Consider the following 18,393-nt stretch of genomic DNA (forward strand, 5'->3'; position numbering starts at 1 on the left):
GGCCCTTCAAAAGCGAAAAATCTATTTAAAATCTATGGTTATACTGAAATCCCTGTAGGCTATTCACTTCTTTCTCAGGATGGCTTACACTCAACGTGTTCTTCACCCACATCCTTCTCTTTTGTCCCTCCCTTAACACTGTGTCCTTTTTGGATTTTTAGTATGTTGTCAGTAGCAAACAGCTTTGGCTCTCTACCACTAGGCTCTACCTTACTATTATCGTAGCCTCTGACACAGACAGCTGAGCTTGACTGTCCTGACAGGAAAACTTTGTAGTTACCTGGAAGTTCCTCAGGTTTGAACCTAAAATTATGAAGGTTTAATTTTGAAAGTTTTTTTACTGTACTTTTTAATGGGGAATATCCATATTATGTTACAGATTATATTCCTAATGTAAAGTTACTAAAATTCAACCTGTATAGTAAAAGCTTTGTAGAAAAAGCAATGGTACTTCCTTATTCTTCAGAGAAAACTCCTTATGTAAGAGTAATTGACATTTTACCAAATATTTGAGAAACCCAAAGTATTTATTCTTTGGTGATATATTTTTCAGGATATACCTAGAAGGAATTACATGTAATCTTTGAAATTGTGTATATTTTGCTATTTATTTTTAAATTCCTTAAGAGACTATACTACTGAAAAGCTATTTATGAAAGAAAAAAAATCCTTATCTTTAATTTCAATATTTAAACTTAAAAGAGGAAAAAATGGGCAGTGTTAAGTAAAATTTTAACTTCTCTGCTGTAGGATGTCTGCAAATCATCAAATCTGCCTATGGTAGGAAAGGAAAAAATACATAGCATGAATTAGTCTTTGACTTGAATTATTATGGTATACTTCCTGCTAATTGATTTTTACCAAAGAGAGAAGATGGCTTACAATATTGCTTTTTTTGCACTTGTGCCTGTGTAATTTCTTCTTTCATTGTAGTGTTACATGGGGTTTAATTTACATATAAATGATTAACAGAATTTTTAAAATTCTGTTATCATTTGCTTTGATCATTTCACGGAACTGTTAAGATTTTAACTACTGCTACCACTGTTACTACTGAGTGTATTTTTGAAGGATTTTTAATAAATGTACTGTAATTGGTGTCTCATTTATGAGATACAGCCAATCTATTCTTGAAATTTAGATGTTTAACTGATTACTGTGCACAACTATTTTTGATGTATATGGTAGACTCTAGTTAAGGAAATATAAAAAGTTAAAATGTAGACTATTTTGTTGTTCTGTTACATTATTATTCTGTGCAAGATATGCTTAAGCCCGTACTAAAATATGAACTAAATCGTGAACATTGTCTGTAAAATGATATTTTTAGATTTGTATTTTATAAATCTGAAATAAATTCACATTCAATTCATTTGGTTATCATTCATGAATATGCAGCTTAGCCCAAAATACACATAAATATTTTTTATCCAGTTACTCACAAGACTGTGTAATCTTAGTAAGAAATTAGATTCAAAGTCTCACTCGGAGGAATTGTTTTAGTTCTATATTAACAACTCTATACGTTGTCAGATAACTTAAATTTTAATAGTGTATAGTATTGGAATTGCAATTATTATAATTGAAAAATGTGAATAGAATATTACTGCTTGCTAAGAGCACCGTATTCATTCCTCGTTTGTTCTATAAATAAAAATCTGAAGATTTTAGTAAGTTCCTAGTTTTAAAAAGTAATTAAATCTTCTAAATTTAACTCCAGCATGGGGAAATACATGCTAATCACAACTTCAAAGGGAAATGGCACTCTTGAAGCAGCCTCCATTTGTGGAAAGAGGTCTATGAGAGATTTGCACTCAGAGGAAAGCAGTTTAGTCCTGCACTAAACTTAGACTGATGCCTTTTTTCAGCAGTTTACAATGTGCTATTGTAATATTCTATACACATATACAATGTGAATTGTATACGACGTTTGTTACAGACATCTGAAACACCTCTGTGCTGAGCTAATTAGACTTAGTTCGTTGCTTTCCTTGCCCATGAAGCCTGCGGTTGGGCTGCCTGGGCAGTGCTAAGCTGCCTTGTGTCTGTCTTCCTTTGAACACCTCTCTGCGTCAGGCATTGGGTGTTTGCCAGACTGACTTTGGGAGATAAAAAGTAGCTGCCATGTCTCCTTTTTACCTACAGAACAAGCTGTGAGGCAGCTTACTGGCACTTTATATATAAATAGCTGTGCTTTCATAAAGCTGATTTTCTGTTGGCTTTCATGTGCCTCTGGAAACCTCCACCCACAACTGACTTGGTTTTTCTGGCAAGCCCTGACACACGGAAGGACAGCATGGAGATGTGGTTTGAGGCAGTCCAGCTTCAAGGTGCAGTGGAATTGCTTTTCAGGTGCAGAGGTGGGCAGGAGTACACATCTGCCCATCCCAGTGCAGAATATAGCCACTGCTTTCTGCAGTGACAGCCACGTACCCAAGGCCTTGAAAGCTGGAGATTCAGCACCGCTGCCACTGCCGGAGCAGGAAGCTGAACCACATCCTGCGTTTGGGCCTGATGTCTTCCAGTGTGTAAACACACCAGCCCTTCAGAATAGCTGGTTTATAGCGGCTATAAAACAGGAAATGTAAATTAGTCACTAACCACATTTTTCACAGGCTCTAACACAGCATGCAGAGAGAGAAAAGTACTAGATTTTCTGAGTAGGTCTCAGTTGCCATCCTTGTCCCCTGTTAGCCTTAAGATGATTTTTTTATTATTATTTTTAAGGGCAACTTTTTCTTTAAGATGTATTATATTTTCTTGGTAATCTGAATTCACATTACTACTGCACCTGACGGTGAAAATTTGAATCTATTCTTCGAGTCAGTGCCTCAGACTCGATTGTGACTTGACATATACTTTGATTCCAGCAAGATCATTGAGATGTTGGTTAGCAATGAGTGTGTCCCCAAGGCTCCAGCCTAATTATATTCCGGGACAGGAAGAGAAGTTGAAAGGGAGCTAAGGTGTACAGCGTGATTCTATTTAGATCTTCATTGAATACACTGTTTGCACTTGTTACAGGTATTTAATCTGTCATTAGCAGAATATTTAGCCTTATTTAACACGTATTTAGCAGAATTTCCTCTAAAATGTGACCAATGATACAGAAATACAGATATGAATAACTGACAAGAGAAAGATATCAATGGAAATTTTAACTCTTTTAGGGTCTTTTTTCATTACAAAGCTTCTTCACTGTCTACTAGCAGCATTCTGCAAATCCTCGGTAGTCCCAAGGATTTTATGTAGGTCACAGATTCAGTGCTGATGACATTCAAACACAGTTTGTGTAAAGAAGCCTTGAAAATAAGAATTTATTAAAATTAAAACCTAGGGTATCAAACCATCTGCAGGGTCTGGTGGGCCCTTTGACTATCCCAGTAACACTGAAGTATTTGAAAAATGCTGATGTGCTTAAATGAATCTTCTAATTGCAGTTTACACAATATAAGTTGAAAACAGCACTCCAGAAATCATCTCTTCTCCTGGACAGAGGTCTGCAGGAAGAGGTTCCTGCCATGCTCACCCCACTCTGCATTTTGGAGGTGGAATTGGCCAGAAAAAGTACTAATATATTTTTAAACTTTGTGTCACATTTACAGAACATAAGATTGATGCTGGAGAAGAGAAAGTAGTTTGTCTGCAGTTGCACTGTTAATAATAAGGACTGAGATACAAATGAATGGTTATAACCCTGTGAGGTTCATACATTGTTATGTCATTAGAGAAAAGAGGCATTGGTGACCCATTCTAGTATGATACAGGGAGATGGTCAGAAGGACATGGCTTTTCCCAGCTTTTTGAGCATCAGTGGGTCTCTCCTACCCAGCAAGAGAGAGGCTGGTGTCCTGCCTGTTGATAATGAGCAAGTGGGCACTTGACAGGAAAAACTCTTTCCTTCCTATTCCTGGGTTGGGGGTTTGTTGTTTCAGGGGGGGCACAGCAGCACTTGACATGGCAAGAGCCCTCCACAGGCTGGGGAAGGCAAGTAGGCAGCGTTTAGAAAAAGATGTACCATTTCTCAGGTGATCTCCTGGGGATGCAAAAGAAGAAGCTGTCACTTTGGAAACAGCAGCAGTGCGGTGCCAGAAACAGATACCAGTTAATTTTAGCTAACAAAAGAGACCTGCTTATGGCAGAAATGCTATATCTAGTAAGTACAAGCACATCCCACACTTGAGTGCAATCTCTCTGGTGTTCAGCATTAGGAGTCACGGTTTGCAAGTGCTGGTCATGCTCTCAAAGCTGTAGTGTCTCTGGTCAGAGTTTATCACTGATCCATTTTTCAAGTGCATGAAGAAACAAATGGAAAATAATAATCTGTGGATAGCAGCATTTATTGAAAAGATAAAAATTGAGTAGGTAGATACACAAAGAAAGGTCACATCTAATGTAATGAAGAATAACCAGGCAAGATCCCTGAAAGGAGAAGGAGAAAGAAAATAGAAATATTAGTGGCCCATAGTACAAAATAGTTTTAAAACTACAGCTCAGACTTTGTACCAGATCCTCCTTTGCCTTTGAATATATCTTTCTTTATCAAGACTAATTATCCTGCAAAAAGCTATGAGGGCTGTGCCTGTTTAATAACCCAAGAAGTCTGCTGCCACAATGCAGTTCTGTGATAAGAGTTCATTAACAATTCAGAATTTTGCTCAGAATATTTAGTGTTAAATTACCTGAGGGTTTGGGGTTTGTTTTTTTTTTTAAAAAGGCAAAGAGACAATTAGTCTTGTGCTTCTTCCCTAGACTGACCAGCAAGTGTCTGAGATTGGCATTAAACTCATCACATGGGGAAGTTGTTTCCCATCATGATGGAAATGCATTTTTCTCTGAAGCATTTGGAGCTGGCCCCTGTTGGGGACAGGATACCGGCCTGGACAGACTCTGGTCTGATGCAGGATGGCAGCTCTTCTGCTCAGCTGTCAAATGTCTCTGCACAAACGAATCTCGGTGAGATAAACAGGTCTCCTCAGGAAATGCTCTCCCTCCAGCCAAAGTTATCCTTCATTTTGATGAACTTCATGACAACATCTTTGTTTTACAAACCTGCTTCTTTCCCACAGAATATGTAGTATTTTCCACACTTTATGAAACAGTAATTCTGCCTGCCTGGAGAGAAAAATACCCAGAGATCTCAGTAACTTTAAAGCAGTCTGAAACCAAAACACTCTAAGCAGGGACCTTTCAGTTCGAGGTGATGCCTCGTGCAAAGGCAGGCAATTATTCTTCATACCACACAGACCTTGTGTTCTAGGAAGATACTAATTAGCTAAACATTAATTTTTCAGAGGACCATTTTTGAGTATCTGTCATTGCAACAGCACAACCAAAGCGAGGGTAAACAGTACCTTCTAATAAGACCAGAGACTTGAAGGTCCTGTGGAAACCGAGACCAACTTCGTGGGAAGTAGGTGGCCATTGGGTGCAGCTGCATCTTTCCCAGAGCAACGGGGACCCAGTGGCAGTAGCCCTGGCAAAGGCTGGGTGTAGAAGTCAGGGTTTAAGTGCCAGGGTGAGCTGTGTGCTCTGGGTCTTCCAGGCAAGGGTAAGCACGTTGCACTGTAGGCCAGACCAAAAGCCATTTGATGACAGATTCTGCTTCCACCACTCAGCTTTTCTGAAAAAGGAAAGGCAGACCCCTGACACTCCGTCTGAGGAAGGAACAGCACCGCTCACCCTCCTTGAGGGCTCTGAGTGCACAGCCAGCACCGCCAGCAGGGTTTAGACCTCAGCAGATAAGGTACATTACTGAAAGGACGCTTTCACAGGATTCAACTGCTGTGCACAACTTTTAGATTGGATATGAGGAAGAAATTCTTTACTGAAAGTGCCCAGGCCAGTGGTGGAGTCTCCATCCCTGGAGGGATTTAAGACTCAAGTAGACATAGTGCTGAGGGACATGGTTTAGTCAGGGACTTGTCAGTGTGAGGTTAATGCTTGGACTTGATGATCTTAAAGGTCTTTTCCAATCCAGGCAATTCTGTGTGATTCTGTGTGAACTGTAGTTCGTTAACTCAATGTTAGTTAAGTGTCCCTCTCAGGGATTTGAGGAATGTATCTCTTGGAAGACTTTTCCCTAAAGTCTTATGTATTCTCACTATCCTTTTCTTATGCTCCCCCTGCGTTCTTCTGTAAATGCTAACGTGAACTCTTTCAAGATTAGTGTGTGCTTAAAAATCGTTATTTATCCTTATATAAAAGCTCGTTTAGTTTACCCTGTCCTGTGGAGTTCCATATTCCCACAAGCCATCTAAACATAGACAACAATGTATAGCATTAGGATTTTAAAAAAGAGCAAGAGAACTGTTTTCACGATGTTAGCACCAGAAAAAAGGAACCAACTGTCTTCAAGGGGGCTGACAAGACAAACACAAGACCCTCACCCCAAATTTGAGATTAAAAAAAAACCCCTAACTCATCAAGTGTATTTTGAGAGTGTTGACTTTTTTCAGTCCCTTCTTTTCCTCTGTCCCCATGTACACACAATCATCTTCTGAAAACCAGCTGTAGATGCGCAAATAAATACACGCCTCTCCATGGCTGCTCCCATGGTGTCTCCTCTAACCCTCCATCACCCCTCCAAGAAGCTGACCACCATTCATTCCCTGCTCTCTCTTATTTCTCTGTTGGACTGCTTTCCCATAGGGCTTCATAGTCCTTTTCTATACGAGGCCTACAAAGTGCACCTGGAAAAAGAACAATGAACATCCAAGAAAAATAAAGCATTCTTCTTCTACCTTATGTTTCCCAGTAACAATTTACATAAGCTGCAGAGGTCTGTATGTGGAATATTCTTACAGTACCAGCCACTCACATAAACGCTGGGAAAAACCCAACCTATGCAGAGTGGTCTTTAGTTACAGAAAACTTATCCTAACAGTCCTTAGGTACTAGGTGTTATCAGGACTATTCAATGAGAATAAAGACAGTTTTTAAAATAAAAATAAAAACTTGCGCTTTTTTTTTCTTTTTTTTTTGTAATTAGTAGGTAAAAGCATAATGTGAATGATTATTCCCTGCTGCTGCTCAGGATCTTCACCTCAGTTCCTCAATTCTATTCTCTTGTTGCTGATGCTTGGACTGCAAAATCTAAAACCAGAACAGTCCGTCCACTTCTTATAGCCACAAAATGCACAGCTGAATGTTAGCAAAAGAACCAAGTGTCGAAAATACAGGTAACTAGAAACGCTGTCAACACCTGCACCAGGAGAAAGTTGCTAAAACTCCTCCTGACTGAATCTCTTTAGAAAAGGAATCTAACAGCAAAAGAAATCAGGAAAAGCTGTGCACATACGCTTTGAGGTGCAAAGCACTGGAAGACCAAGCTTTCCCAAGTGTAACGCTCTGTGTTCACCCTCCTGACTACCATTACCAATGGGCTCAAGGTGGAAAAGGAAGTTTATAGTGAATACACATTTGACTGGAAAAGTGGAGAAATCTTAATGCAGTTAGTGCAGTAGTAACAAATACAACCCTTCTCCAGAATGACCAAGACTCAAAAAAAGCAATAATATGGGGCCACCACAGTCTAGTTATCCCAGCTGATGTCATGTATGCTTCCTATCCAAAACTGTGATCAATCTAGCTAGAGGCATCAGCAACTGGACCTGTTGAGAAGCAAGTTAGCTACTTTCAGTACTCCTTATAAAGCAATACTTCAGAGACTGCCCTTTAGTGTACAATTTTCAGAAGAGATAGGCCAATGAAAAAGACATATGGAAGTCTTTATCATAATTGCAATGTCCTAATTTACAACAGCATCAAAGACAAAGCACAAGAAATATCTGTTAGTGCTATTTACTAGATCAAGAGAATATAACCTGAAACTGAATCACAGGAAAGCAATTAAAAGCACCGTTTAATCAAAAAGACGTAAAAACCACAGTACAGATGGTAACAACCTGCCAGGGGTTGTTTAAATACAGCAGATATCACATAGTTCACAGCAAGACCTCCCAAAAACTTAAAGGCTACCACAACCCTTGAAACACAACTTAAGCACCACTAGAAGCAGACAACTCGCTGGCACCAGTTCGATGAGAACAGCACTGTTACAGGGAGAAGCTACCTGAGCGCAGAGGAGGGCACAAGCATCCATATAGCAACGTTTCCGTTCAAACAGGGAAAGGAAATATTTGTAGATGTCAGAAATTTCACACATCCACAGAGCATGATTTAAAAGACATGTGGCATGAAAACATGTAGAAGGCTATTTAAAAAAAACCCTGACAGAAGGCTGAAGAAAACCCCAACATTTAGAGAAACACAAACAGATAATTCCCCCAAACTGCTAAGTGCCTACTAGAAATGAAGATAAAATGAGACCAATGAGACAATGAATCTTTTAGGACAATCAGTCCTTTAGGAGAACTTAAGAAATCTGGTTAACTTGCAGAACAAAGTATTATTTGCTACCAAAGACTTTTGTAAGGAAGAAACAAAGTTAACTCTAGAGTACGGACTCTGCAGAAACAGAGTACCTAGTCATTACAACTAAAATACCTCCATGGCTGTGAAAAAATATATTCAGGAGACCTTTGAGAATGGCACACACAGCGAAAGATGGGCTGTGCACTTCCCAGCAAGAATGATCAAAAATAGACTGTTTCCTTTGTTCAAAACACCAGAACCAGAACTCAAGGAGCTTGACAGCAATGCCCAACGCACGCAACAGAGCGCAGCAGGAGTTGGCAGCTGCACTTTCTTAGCTCAGAGGAAACCATTACCTGCTGGTAGCTGATTACTATGGTAATTTTTTTGAACCAAATCAAACTTGGGAGCTGACAATACAGCAAATTATGCTGTGACAGAGTCCTGCGTAGCTCCCAGGCTGTGAGGGGAGAGGTATACAATGCAAGAAACTTTGATCTTCAATATATTTTCATGTCTATGAATCCCCTTTAGTCTCTACAAATTGCTGGGATCAAGATGTTTCTTGTTAATTTGCTGTGTACTTTTTCCTAAACTCTATGGTTTACAAAGCTTTATACCAAGAAAAAGCAACCACCTGGCACAGAATGGGTGAGAGTAGGAAGCCTTACGTCAGCCCAGTGGAAGAACCCAGCCCCCAGTAAAGCACATGGGCTTTATTGGTGTCACTGGAAGCCTGGCTGCCTGATTGAGAAAACAACCTGCAAAATGTTTTTCTGACACTTTTACCAGCACCAAACATTAACACAGTGACTTGTTGAACTGAGTATGAGTAAGTGCAAGAAAGAAAAGGAAGGTGCTATCTGCCACTTGTCTCAAAATTTTACAGCAGGATCTAGTCCAGGAATCCATCTGTGCTCAATGAATTTCTTGATAAAAAAGGTCTGTAAAAAATGGACAGTTAACAGTGGAGATGCAATAAGACAAATTCTTGCTAGAGTCTGCTTTCACTCCAAACGACAGCAAGGCCCTGAAACCTGAGAGCTGGTCTGAAAATCCCTTGCTGTAACTTAGTTTCTTGACTGTTTTGCCCAAATAAAAGCATATTTTCCTTAATGCTGACCAGGAAATCTGTAAGGAAAATGTCAGAAGTGTTCCTGTAAAAGCAGGAGTGTGCATTAGCTTACTCTCGAGTGCCTACCCTCCAACAACTGGTTTGTGGCTTGCACTTTTCTTAATGCTACTTTATTTACGGCAAAAGGGCTCCATTGGAAGATGCAAGCAAATACCTTCCTGGCAGATAAGTGGCCCAGGGATGGTTTATGACTTGGAGAATGTTCATACCCATAAGTCACCATGTGGCAGTGTTTGCTAGATAAGTGATCTGCAGTGAGCTTATTCAAGTAACAGTCAACAACAAACATCTGAGGGATTTAACAGATCTGTACAGAATGGATGTTTCAGACATGCACAACCCGCTCTCTGTATTATCCTTGGCCCAATGGACAGAAAGCTGAGAAAGACACAAAAATAGTCAATCAGCTACTAATCAAAGCAAATGAAGGTTGTCAAGACCTTCCCTCAGTTTACTGAACTACTGAAAATAAGCAAAAGCTGTGAGTTGTTTCTAAAGCCAAGAGTTATTAATTAACATTTGTTCACTGGAAGATGAGCTAAAAATTGTACTGTGACAAAAAGTGTTAAATCACTTACAACTTCCACAAGAAATGTCAGTATTGTGACAGGAACCCTAAGAAGAGGACCTGTCCTCACAGTAATTAAATCAGCAGAACAACCTAATTTTTATGCACAAAGAAGGGAAAAAGGAAACTCCTTGCTCTTAGTCGTGCAACAACCTGCCGGCAATACTGAAATCATGGAATCACAGAATGTTAGGGATTGGAAGGGACCTCGAAACATCATCTAGTCCAACCCCCCTGCCAGAGCAGGATCACCTACAATAGGTCACACAGGAACACATCCAGGTGGGTTCTGAATGTCTCCAGAGAAGGAGACTCCCCAACCTCTCTGGGCAGCCTGTTCCAGTGCTCTGCCACTCTCACAGTGAAAAAGTTTTTCGTTATGTTTACATGGAACCTCCTGTGCTCCAGCTTGCACCCACTGCCCCTTGTCCTACCATTGAACATCATTGAGAAGAGCCTGGCTCCATCCTCCTGACATTCGCCCTTTACATATTTATGAACACTATTGAGGTCACCCCTCAGTCTTCTCCAAACTAAAGAGACCCAGCTCCCTCAGCCTTTCCTCATAAGGGAGACATTCCACTCTCTTTGTGACTCTGCACTGGACTCTTTCAAGCAGTTCCCTGTCCTTCTTGAACTGCGGGGCCCACAACTGGACACAACAGCAAATGAAGAGAAAATTCATGCAATATTAGCAAGCCCCAGGAATATCCTGCTTAGAAGAAGAAAGTCCAATGCAGCCAACTCAAGCACAGCTTATTTTTCATGTTTTGGCTATAGCTACAAGAGCCAAAAGCAACACTTGCTTCAGATGGAAGAAAAGATTTAAATGCCCAAGCAAAGGATTATGGTACATTTTTACAATGTTTTTAAGAATATCTCAAAAATTCTTTTGCTTATGAGGATATGTGACAAGACACAAGCAAATAGTAGCATGGATTTTTTAAGCAGGGAACAGGAAAATAGAATCCTCCTTAATCTTATTTCATGTGCCTTGAGCTGAGTTGTTCTGAGCAGAGCATGTGTTTGAAAAGTTTTGTTAATAAAAAGCCTGATTAGTTTAGCTCATCACATATGGATCTCCATTCCTTCACACAGCCTGAATGAAGGCAATAAAATCATGTTTACATTGGGATATTTGCCTTTTTTTTTCTTCAAGAGGTAATTTCTTTCACAGTCCTGCTAACATTGCTATATATGCAAAGCTTAGGTACAGAGTAAATTTCCAGTTGAGAATGTAACTTAAATACAAACAGTAGATGACCAAGACCATCATTCCCATAGGCAAGGCCTTCTGGGCGAAGGAACCTTGGATGATCTTGTTGAACAGTGGATGTTCCTGTGGCCAATTTGAGGTAGAAGTAAGATAACTCCATGGTATTACTCCACTTCTTTGGGAGGTTCCTGATGCTGCTGTTTCACAGGGGGAAAGACAGAGGAGGTGAAATTCCCACAGTGAGTGTCAGGGCTCATACTGCCTTTGATCTCAGAATCAAAGGTTTTGAATTGTACATAAGCCATGTGCCCATTGCAGATGACAGGCAAAGAGGGTTTTGATGAGAACAATTGCTGTTGCTTTCTGGATCTCTACTCTCAGCACATCTGGGAGTATATGTGCTTTAGGTAGCCAGGACAGGACATGTCACCAGGGTAGCAGGAAAGGAGGCAGCTGCACCTGGGGTTCAACAGAACAAGGAGACCAAAGTTTTGGGTACCAAGCTATATATTAAAATAGCCAGCTTGGTAGGAATCCCACCAATGCCAAATCATAGTAAATGAGCTCTAGTTCGAGCTGCAACAGCGCAGGCCTGGGCTTGGGAGCAGGATGTACTGTATCCAGAGAAAATAGGAACAGCAAGATTCAGAGCTGGAAATTCAAAGCCCACTTCAACCACGTCTTCTTCAGCTCTTGGAAAACAGCCTCGGTAAATCTCTAGTCACATCATCATGACAATTTTCCCAGCTTGTTGGCTAAACAGTGCCAGTACTAAATATAGACCTCTCTGGCATGCCAGCAGGAGCTTGCCAAACATGAAGGAGAGCAATTTGTCCTTCCTGAGAAGACACATGCCACCATCAGGCATACGGTAACAAGCCAGAAACAATTCACCCTAGAATGGCAAACAGCCCACTACCACCCTCAGCCTGATGTATTCTCACACTGCCATGTTATCGTACTTGTAACATGGAAGATAATTAGGACATTTGAGGGCAGTATTTTTTTTCCCAGGTAAGAGTCACTCTTGTAAGAGAACTCACTGAAGTGCAAATTTAAAAAGTAATGTTTGAAAAATCAGTGAGTAATCTAGTGAATCCTCACACCATGTTTTAAGGTTCTAAACCCACAAATGAGACTGCTCCACCTCCAGCTACTTTTAATATATAAACTGATATGGACTAAGGTCTGTGACAAACAGATTGTCACAGCTGTCAGAGTGGGTCACACAGAAATGAGCTGCATTTGAGAGGGAATTGGCTTATCCTTTAAAGAACAGGCCTGCAAATAAAAAATAAACTGTGGAAGACCTATTCAATGTAATATATGGGTTTACTTTGCTCAGAAAATGAGCTAATCCTGGGGAAAAAACAAAAACCAAAACCAAAACCAGCAGTTTATTTGTGAATCTCTTCTGATGGATTATATCCTAGTAAACTCAGACAGTCTGGTCCAGTTTTTAGTAGTTTACTCATCAACAAGGTCCGAGAACAGACTTTAATCTAACACAAAGATGTGACATTTCTATTTTTGCAGGACCCCTGATCTTTCCCCCAAGAAAACTAATCAGTTGCAGTCTTACACTGGAAATGGATTATTTATAAAAATACTTCTGAGAAATAAAATGTTAGACTTCCCTCCAACAGTGAAAGTTACTCAGGCACAAAGGTCCATAGGCACACATCTACTTACAAGATCATGACCTAGAAGAACAGAGGAAACCAGTGAGATCTGGAGAAGGTAATTGCTCTGTTATTCCAAATACAACAAATCTGTTCAGAGATAACCACAACTAAGGAAGGAAACCAGCACTGACTAAAAGTAGGTCTATACATACATAAGAGGAAGGCTCTTACAGAGTTTCCCATGTAAGGAGCTAAAATAGGTATGTTCAAAGAACCATTGTTTCCAGTTGAAAAGGTTGAGGAGAAGGAGAATCAAGTGCACTGGAACAATAGGAAGGGTTTTTGTATTGCCCATTAACTTCTCCATGAGGGAACCACCAAGATGTGCTAAGCAAAGAGCTTTGCACTGGAGAATTTTCATTTCCAACCTATAGCTAGGGAGTATCTGCCACAAACAACAGATAAGAAGCAAGTTAGGAAGTTAATTAATGATTCATGGAATCATCTTTCAGAAGGAAAATCAGAAATGTCACAAAAGGAGCACAGGGCAATGGGACCAGCAATTCAAAAGTGTAGATGCCCTTTTGCAGGCTGAGAACTACTAGTTGCAATTACAGTAGCTGAGATGTTTGAAGGATTCAGAATTATGGATCTTCCTCTGTGGTAAATACCTTTGGGTACAAACAGCCTTGAAACTGGCCAGGTGTGGCAGAGACCTCATGCAGGGTCTGGTGACACCAATTGAACTGTCTTTGAATCCTGGAAGTGGGGTGCTGCCTCTTCTAGCAAACTTAAGTTGAAGATCAGCAGAGAGATGCTCAGAACCAGGGAAGTTGGTGTGCTAGGTAGAAAAGGGCCAGAGAAGAGATTTATGGGTTTGGGGGAGAATTTTCACCCTTCAGTTGCAGTAGTGAAAGAACAGACAGATTTCTACGGCCTCTTTCAATATTCTTTAATCACTGTTGAGCTGTGAGTAATGTTACCCTTTAAAACCTCCTTGACATGTACCCTGGTTTTTAGCTGAGTGCTCTTTGTCTGGAAAACAGCCATGAGGCACTCACCCTTATCTCAAGAGTGAGACAATCAGTATTGTGGTGTCATGATGTGTTCATTCTCTTTAGGTTTCATATGTACGAGCTGGATTTCTTGGAATAAAAGTGGTTTTACTGCCCTACCGTGTTAGAAATAAAGATAGTTCTGACATAACAATTTTTTTCAAGGATAAGGTCATCTTACTGTGCCAAGGAAACTCTTTTTAAGGCCACAGAATGAAGTTATTCCAAAAATGCACTGATTTTTATTTATGTTAAAACACAGTTTTCAAGCTTTCTATCTAGCCCAAGGCATTGTTAATATTGACATGAATACATACTTGGCTTCCAAACAGGCCTGCAATCACTGTAGCTCATCTATATTAAATACAAAAACTCTAAAAAACCTCCCAGTTGTTAAGACATCACTGCAGTCTAACCACTTAGCAGGAGGTTCTCATCTGTTTTCAAAACAGATTTACAGTGGGTTTCAGCTGTGGTCACTTCTTTAAAAATCACAAACTTGTGCATTCCTGGTTGTCCTGTTTCATCAGAGAGTGAATAATCTTTTCCATGTTCGAGTTATTACCATTTTAGTAGAGGAGTTCAGCCTCATTTTGTAATTTCTGTTGGGTGAGTAATTCCTCCTCACCCAAGTGGTCCTATTTAGTTCCCATTTGAGCAACAACTTGCAAGATCAGGACCTTTCACCCTCAGCACTGCCCCTTTTTAGAGTGTAACTATTTTTATTCTGCAGCTTCCAGGAACAGAAATGTTGACATCTAAACAGAGGAATGCCAATGGTTGAGACACAAAAAGAAAATAAAAGCCATCAATTAAATTATGTTGACTTTTTTCAAGATGTCATACTTTTAAATAAGGATTTGTTTACACAATGGAGTAATTTTAAAATATCTACATGTTTTAAAAGTTAAAATCTTAAATGCTCCACATTTAAAATGAAATAATGTCTAATGCTTTACTAAGTAGCAGACATTTTAAAATAGTAGATAGTTTAGTAATAGATATTTCAGTAATAGATATTTCAAAATAAATTCTAGCATTTATTAGTCTGTCTCCAATAACATGTTTTTCCATGAGGATTTAGAAGAACTCTTCTTACATTTCAATATATCTACAAGCAGAAATTAAACCCTTCCAGGGACAAAATCCTTACCTCCTCCTTAAAAGAACTTGGGTAGATGTTAAACTGTACTTGTGAATAATGAAAATATGGAGGCCAGTCACTAGTCATGTACCCCAAGTGTCACCCTCTACTAGGGTGCCTCTATGTTAATGATCTGTGTGGTGGGACAGCGTGCACCTTCAGCAAGTTTGCAGAAAATACAAAACTGGGAGAAGTGGTTGATACATCAGATGGCTGTGATGTATCGGTTGTGTACATAAAACACTGACAGGACAGGAAAGGTTTTCACCGCTTGTAAAATGTAGCTATAATCAAAGCCTGCTATTTTCTGTGAACACAAATCAGAAGGCTCCCCAGTACAAGAGAGACATGGAGATACGACAGGAAAGGTTTTCACCGCTTGTAAAATGTAGCTATAATCAAAGCCTGCTATTTTCTGTGAACACAAATCAGAAGGCTCCCCAGTACAAGAGAGACATGGAGATACCACAGTGAGTCCAGCCAAGGGCCACTACCATTAATTAAGGGCTTGTAGCACCTGGCATACAGGGAGAGGGTGAGAGAGCTGGGACTGCTCAGCCTGGAGATGGTGCCAGACTGTTCGGTGATGCGCAGTGGCAGGGCAATAGGCAACTGGCCACAGGCAACTGACCTGAAATATACAATGTAGACAATTTCCAGAGGTCCCTGCCAGCCTCAGCTGCTCTGCAATTCTGTGATTTTTCCCTGTACTTTAAAGACTATGAGACATTGTTCTTATGCCTTTTTCACCTCTAATTAAGTTACTATTTCACAGGAGAAAATAATATTAATCCAATAGGACCTCACCCCAACATCTTCTGCAGTCGGCAGCAGCTTTCAACCAACTTCAGTGAGCTCTGTATCGGTTGTGTACATAAAACACTGACAGGACATGAAAGGTTTTCACCACTTGTAAAATGCAGCTATAATCAAAGCCTGCTATTTTCTGTGAACACAAATGAGTTTTACTATGATACAGTCAATACTGGGTCCACACTGCCCTCCATCATTTAGGAGTGTTGAGCCACTTCCATGGCAGAAAGGACAATGCCCAGCTGCACACCAAAGCTTCCCCTCACAAAGGGAGGGCTGCCTGGGAATGCAGAAGCCTGCAATGCTGCACTCCCCTTGCTTGCCAGCTTTCACTGAGGGCACCTCCACTGCCCAAAGTTCACTGCTCTTACTTTGGCGATCAAACACTGAAAATCTCAGTTGCTAAGAAACCCAAATTTACTTGGCAACTGGGCACATTAGAGCCCACGACATGATGAGTTGCAATTCTCCTGGATGGCCTCTGAAAGGATACAATGCCTTTCAGTCCCAGGAGAGTCAGTATGCTGCTGTCTGCCTGCCCTGCTCTGCCTTCCCTTCCCATTCCTTTCCTCCTGTATTGCCACTCAGCTGGGCTGATGTCAAGCAGGGAACAGTGCTGCCTGCACCAGATATGTAAGAGCACACAGAGGTGCAGGTGGAGAACAGGTCTGCAAGGAGTCAGTCCTTCATCCTAGTATGTTATGGTACTCCCTTCTCTCTGCATCCCTGTGTTGAAAGGACAAGAAAGAAGGACAAGAAATGGTGGAGAATCACAAAGACATGTCTCACTTCTGGGAGCACACATCAGATTTGCAGAGGTGCCTGATCTGGACCTTCCCAGGACAGATGAGGAGACCAGTACAATCCCAACCCATGTTCCTTCCCTCCCACCCTAGCTGCAGTCATGACTGGGCTTATCTATGTATCTTAACCCATGCAAAATTGATTCTATGAGGAGGACCATGAAACTAGGTTAGCACTTTCTGGATTAAGGAAAAGATCTCAGCTTGGTGAGTATCACATTGGAAGCTGGCCAAGGCAGCAGTGTGGTACTGATCACACACTGAGAATCTATCTGTGCTCTCTATAATCATTATCCTATTCTACAATAAGATTAAGACCAGTTGGACCTTGCTGCCAGCTCCCACAGGACAATCTGGCTGCCTAGTGTTAGTAAAATAGGATATCTACTGCCTGCATCTTCCTCTTCTATTCCTGTTCAGGAAATGTGTGAAGCATCTGTATTGCAGTCTTTCCAGTCACACCTTGAGAAGGAGAAAAAGCTGAGGACTTACTCTGAAAAATGGCTGGTCCTGCCAGGGCTACAGTTGGTCAAGGGGAATTTTGTCACCAACAGATCCCTACACTTCTTTGCTTGCATTCCGGCTGCATTCCTTCTTCATCACCTTCAAAAAAAGATAAAAACAAGCATCTAATTATCGCAGACCACCAAAGACAGAGAGATTCTCCATGAGTGATTCTTATCTTTCAAAGTGACTGGGGCAATTTCACTCCCCTTTCTTTCTTCTGGAAAAGGCAGACAGGCTATGTGTTGAAGTCTCTGCTAGTGTTTCCACCCCAGTGGCCTGTCCTAGGACCCTTAAGAGTGGGGCTACCAAGAGAGATTTGGATCTTTCAAACACATGCATTCAGGAGAAGGAGGGGATATGGTTTTGAGAAGCGGGAAGATCCATATGGACTTTGGAAGCTGTGCTGTCTGCACAGACCCATTTGAGCTCAGAGGTCCTAGGATGCCTTAGTTGACTGCTCATGACAATCTATACAAACTATGAAAAAAAAGACTTGTCTTATTCTCAGAGCCAGGTCTCTTAATAGGCACCATCCTTTGAGGTATTCAGAGTCCAAAACTTAAAAATACCTGACAGGCCAGAGATGTTTCCAGGGACAAGTTTACAGCCCTTGCAGCTCTTGATTATACTTATTTTTTTCCTTTTGTTTCCTTTCGTCTTTGTTTTGGGAGGAAAGAAGCAGTCTGCAGTCCATGCCTTGTGCAGATTTCTCTTGATCCATTGATTCAGTAGACCATCTTTGAAAACAGTCATTTTGAAGGCTGACTGGAAAGACAGCAGTGTACCTTTCCTTGGTGGGAGTTCATGGCTTTTCAGGGAGAGATACTTTGGTGCAATGAATTCTGTGGAAGGACCTGGTGTGGGAGGCTCCTCTTGACTTTGCCAGTTTAAGACGCTCCACTTCTATGCCACTTCATGGAAATCTGGCTCCCCACAGGTGCCAGATTTCAAAATATTTCTCCTCTTTCTTTCATGAGATATATGGCTTTGGAAGACTACAAGGTTGTCAGACCTTGAGAGGGCTGATTTTTGCCTGGTGCCTGTGTGAGTTAAAAGGTCTAAACAATGGTACCAGTTGAGGAAACTTGCTAAGGAAAAAGTGTATCATTTGCAGCCTTGCAGTCTTGCTTCCTGACTCATTGCCACAGCAA

Source organism: Antrostomus carolinensis, unplaced genomic scaffold, assembly GCF_000700745.2.
Source record: "Antrostomus carolinensis isolate BGI_N321 unplaced genomic scaffold, ASM70074v2 scaffold6657, whole genome shotgun sequence".
Classification (NCBI taxonomy): Eukaryota; Metazoa; Chordata; class Aves; order Caprimulgiformes; family Caprimulgidae; genus Antrostomus; species Antrostomus carolinensis.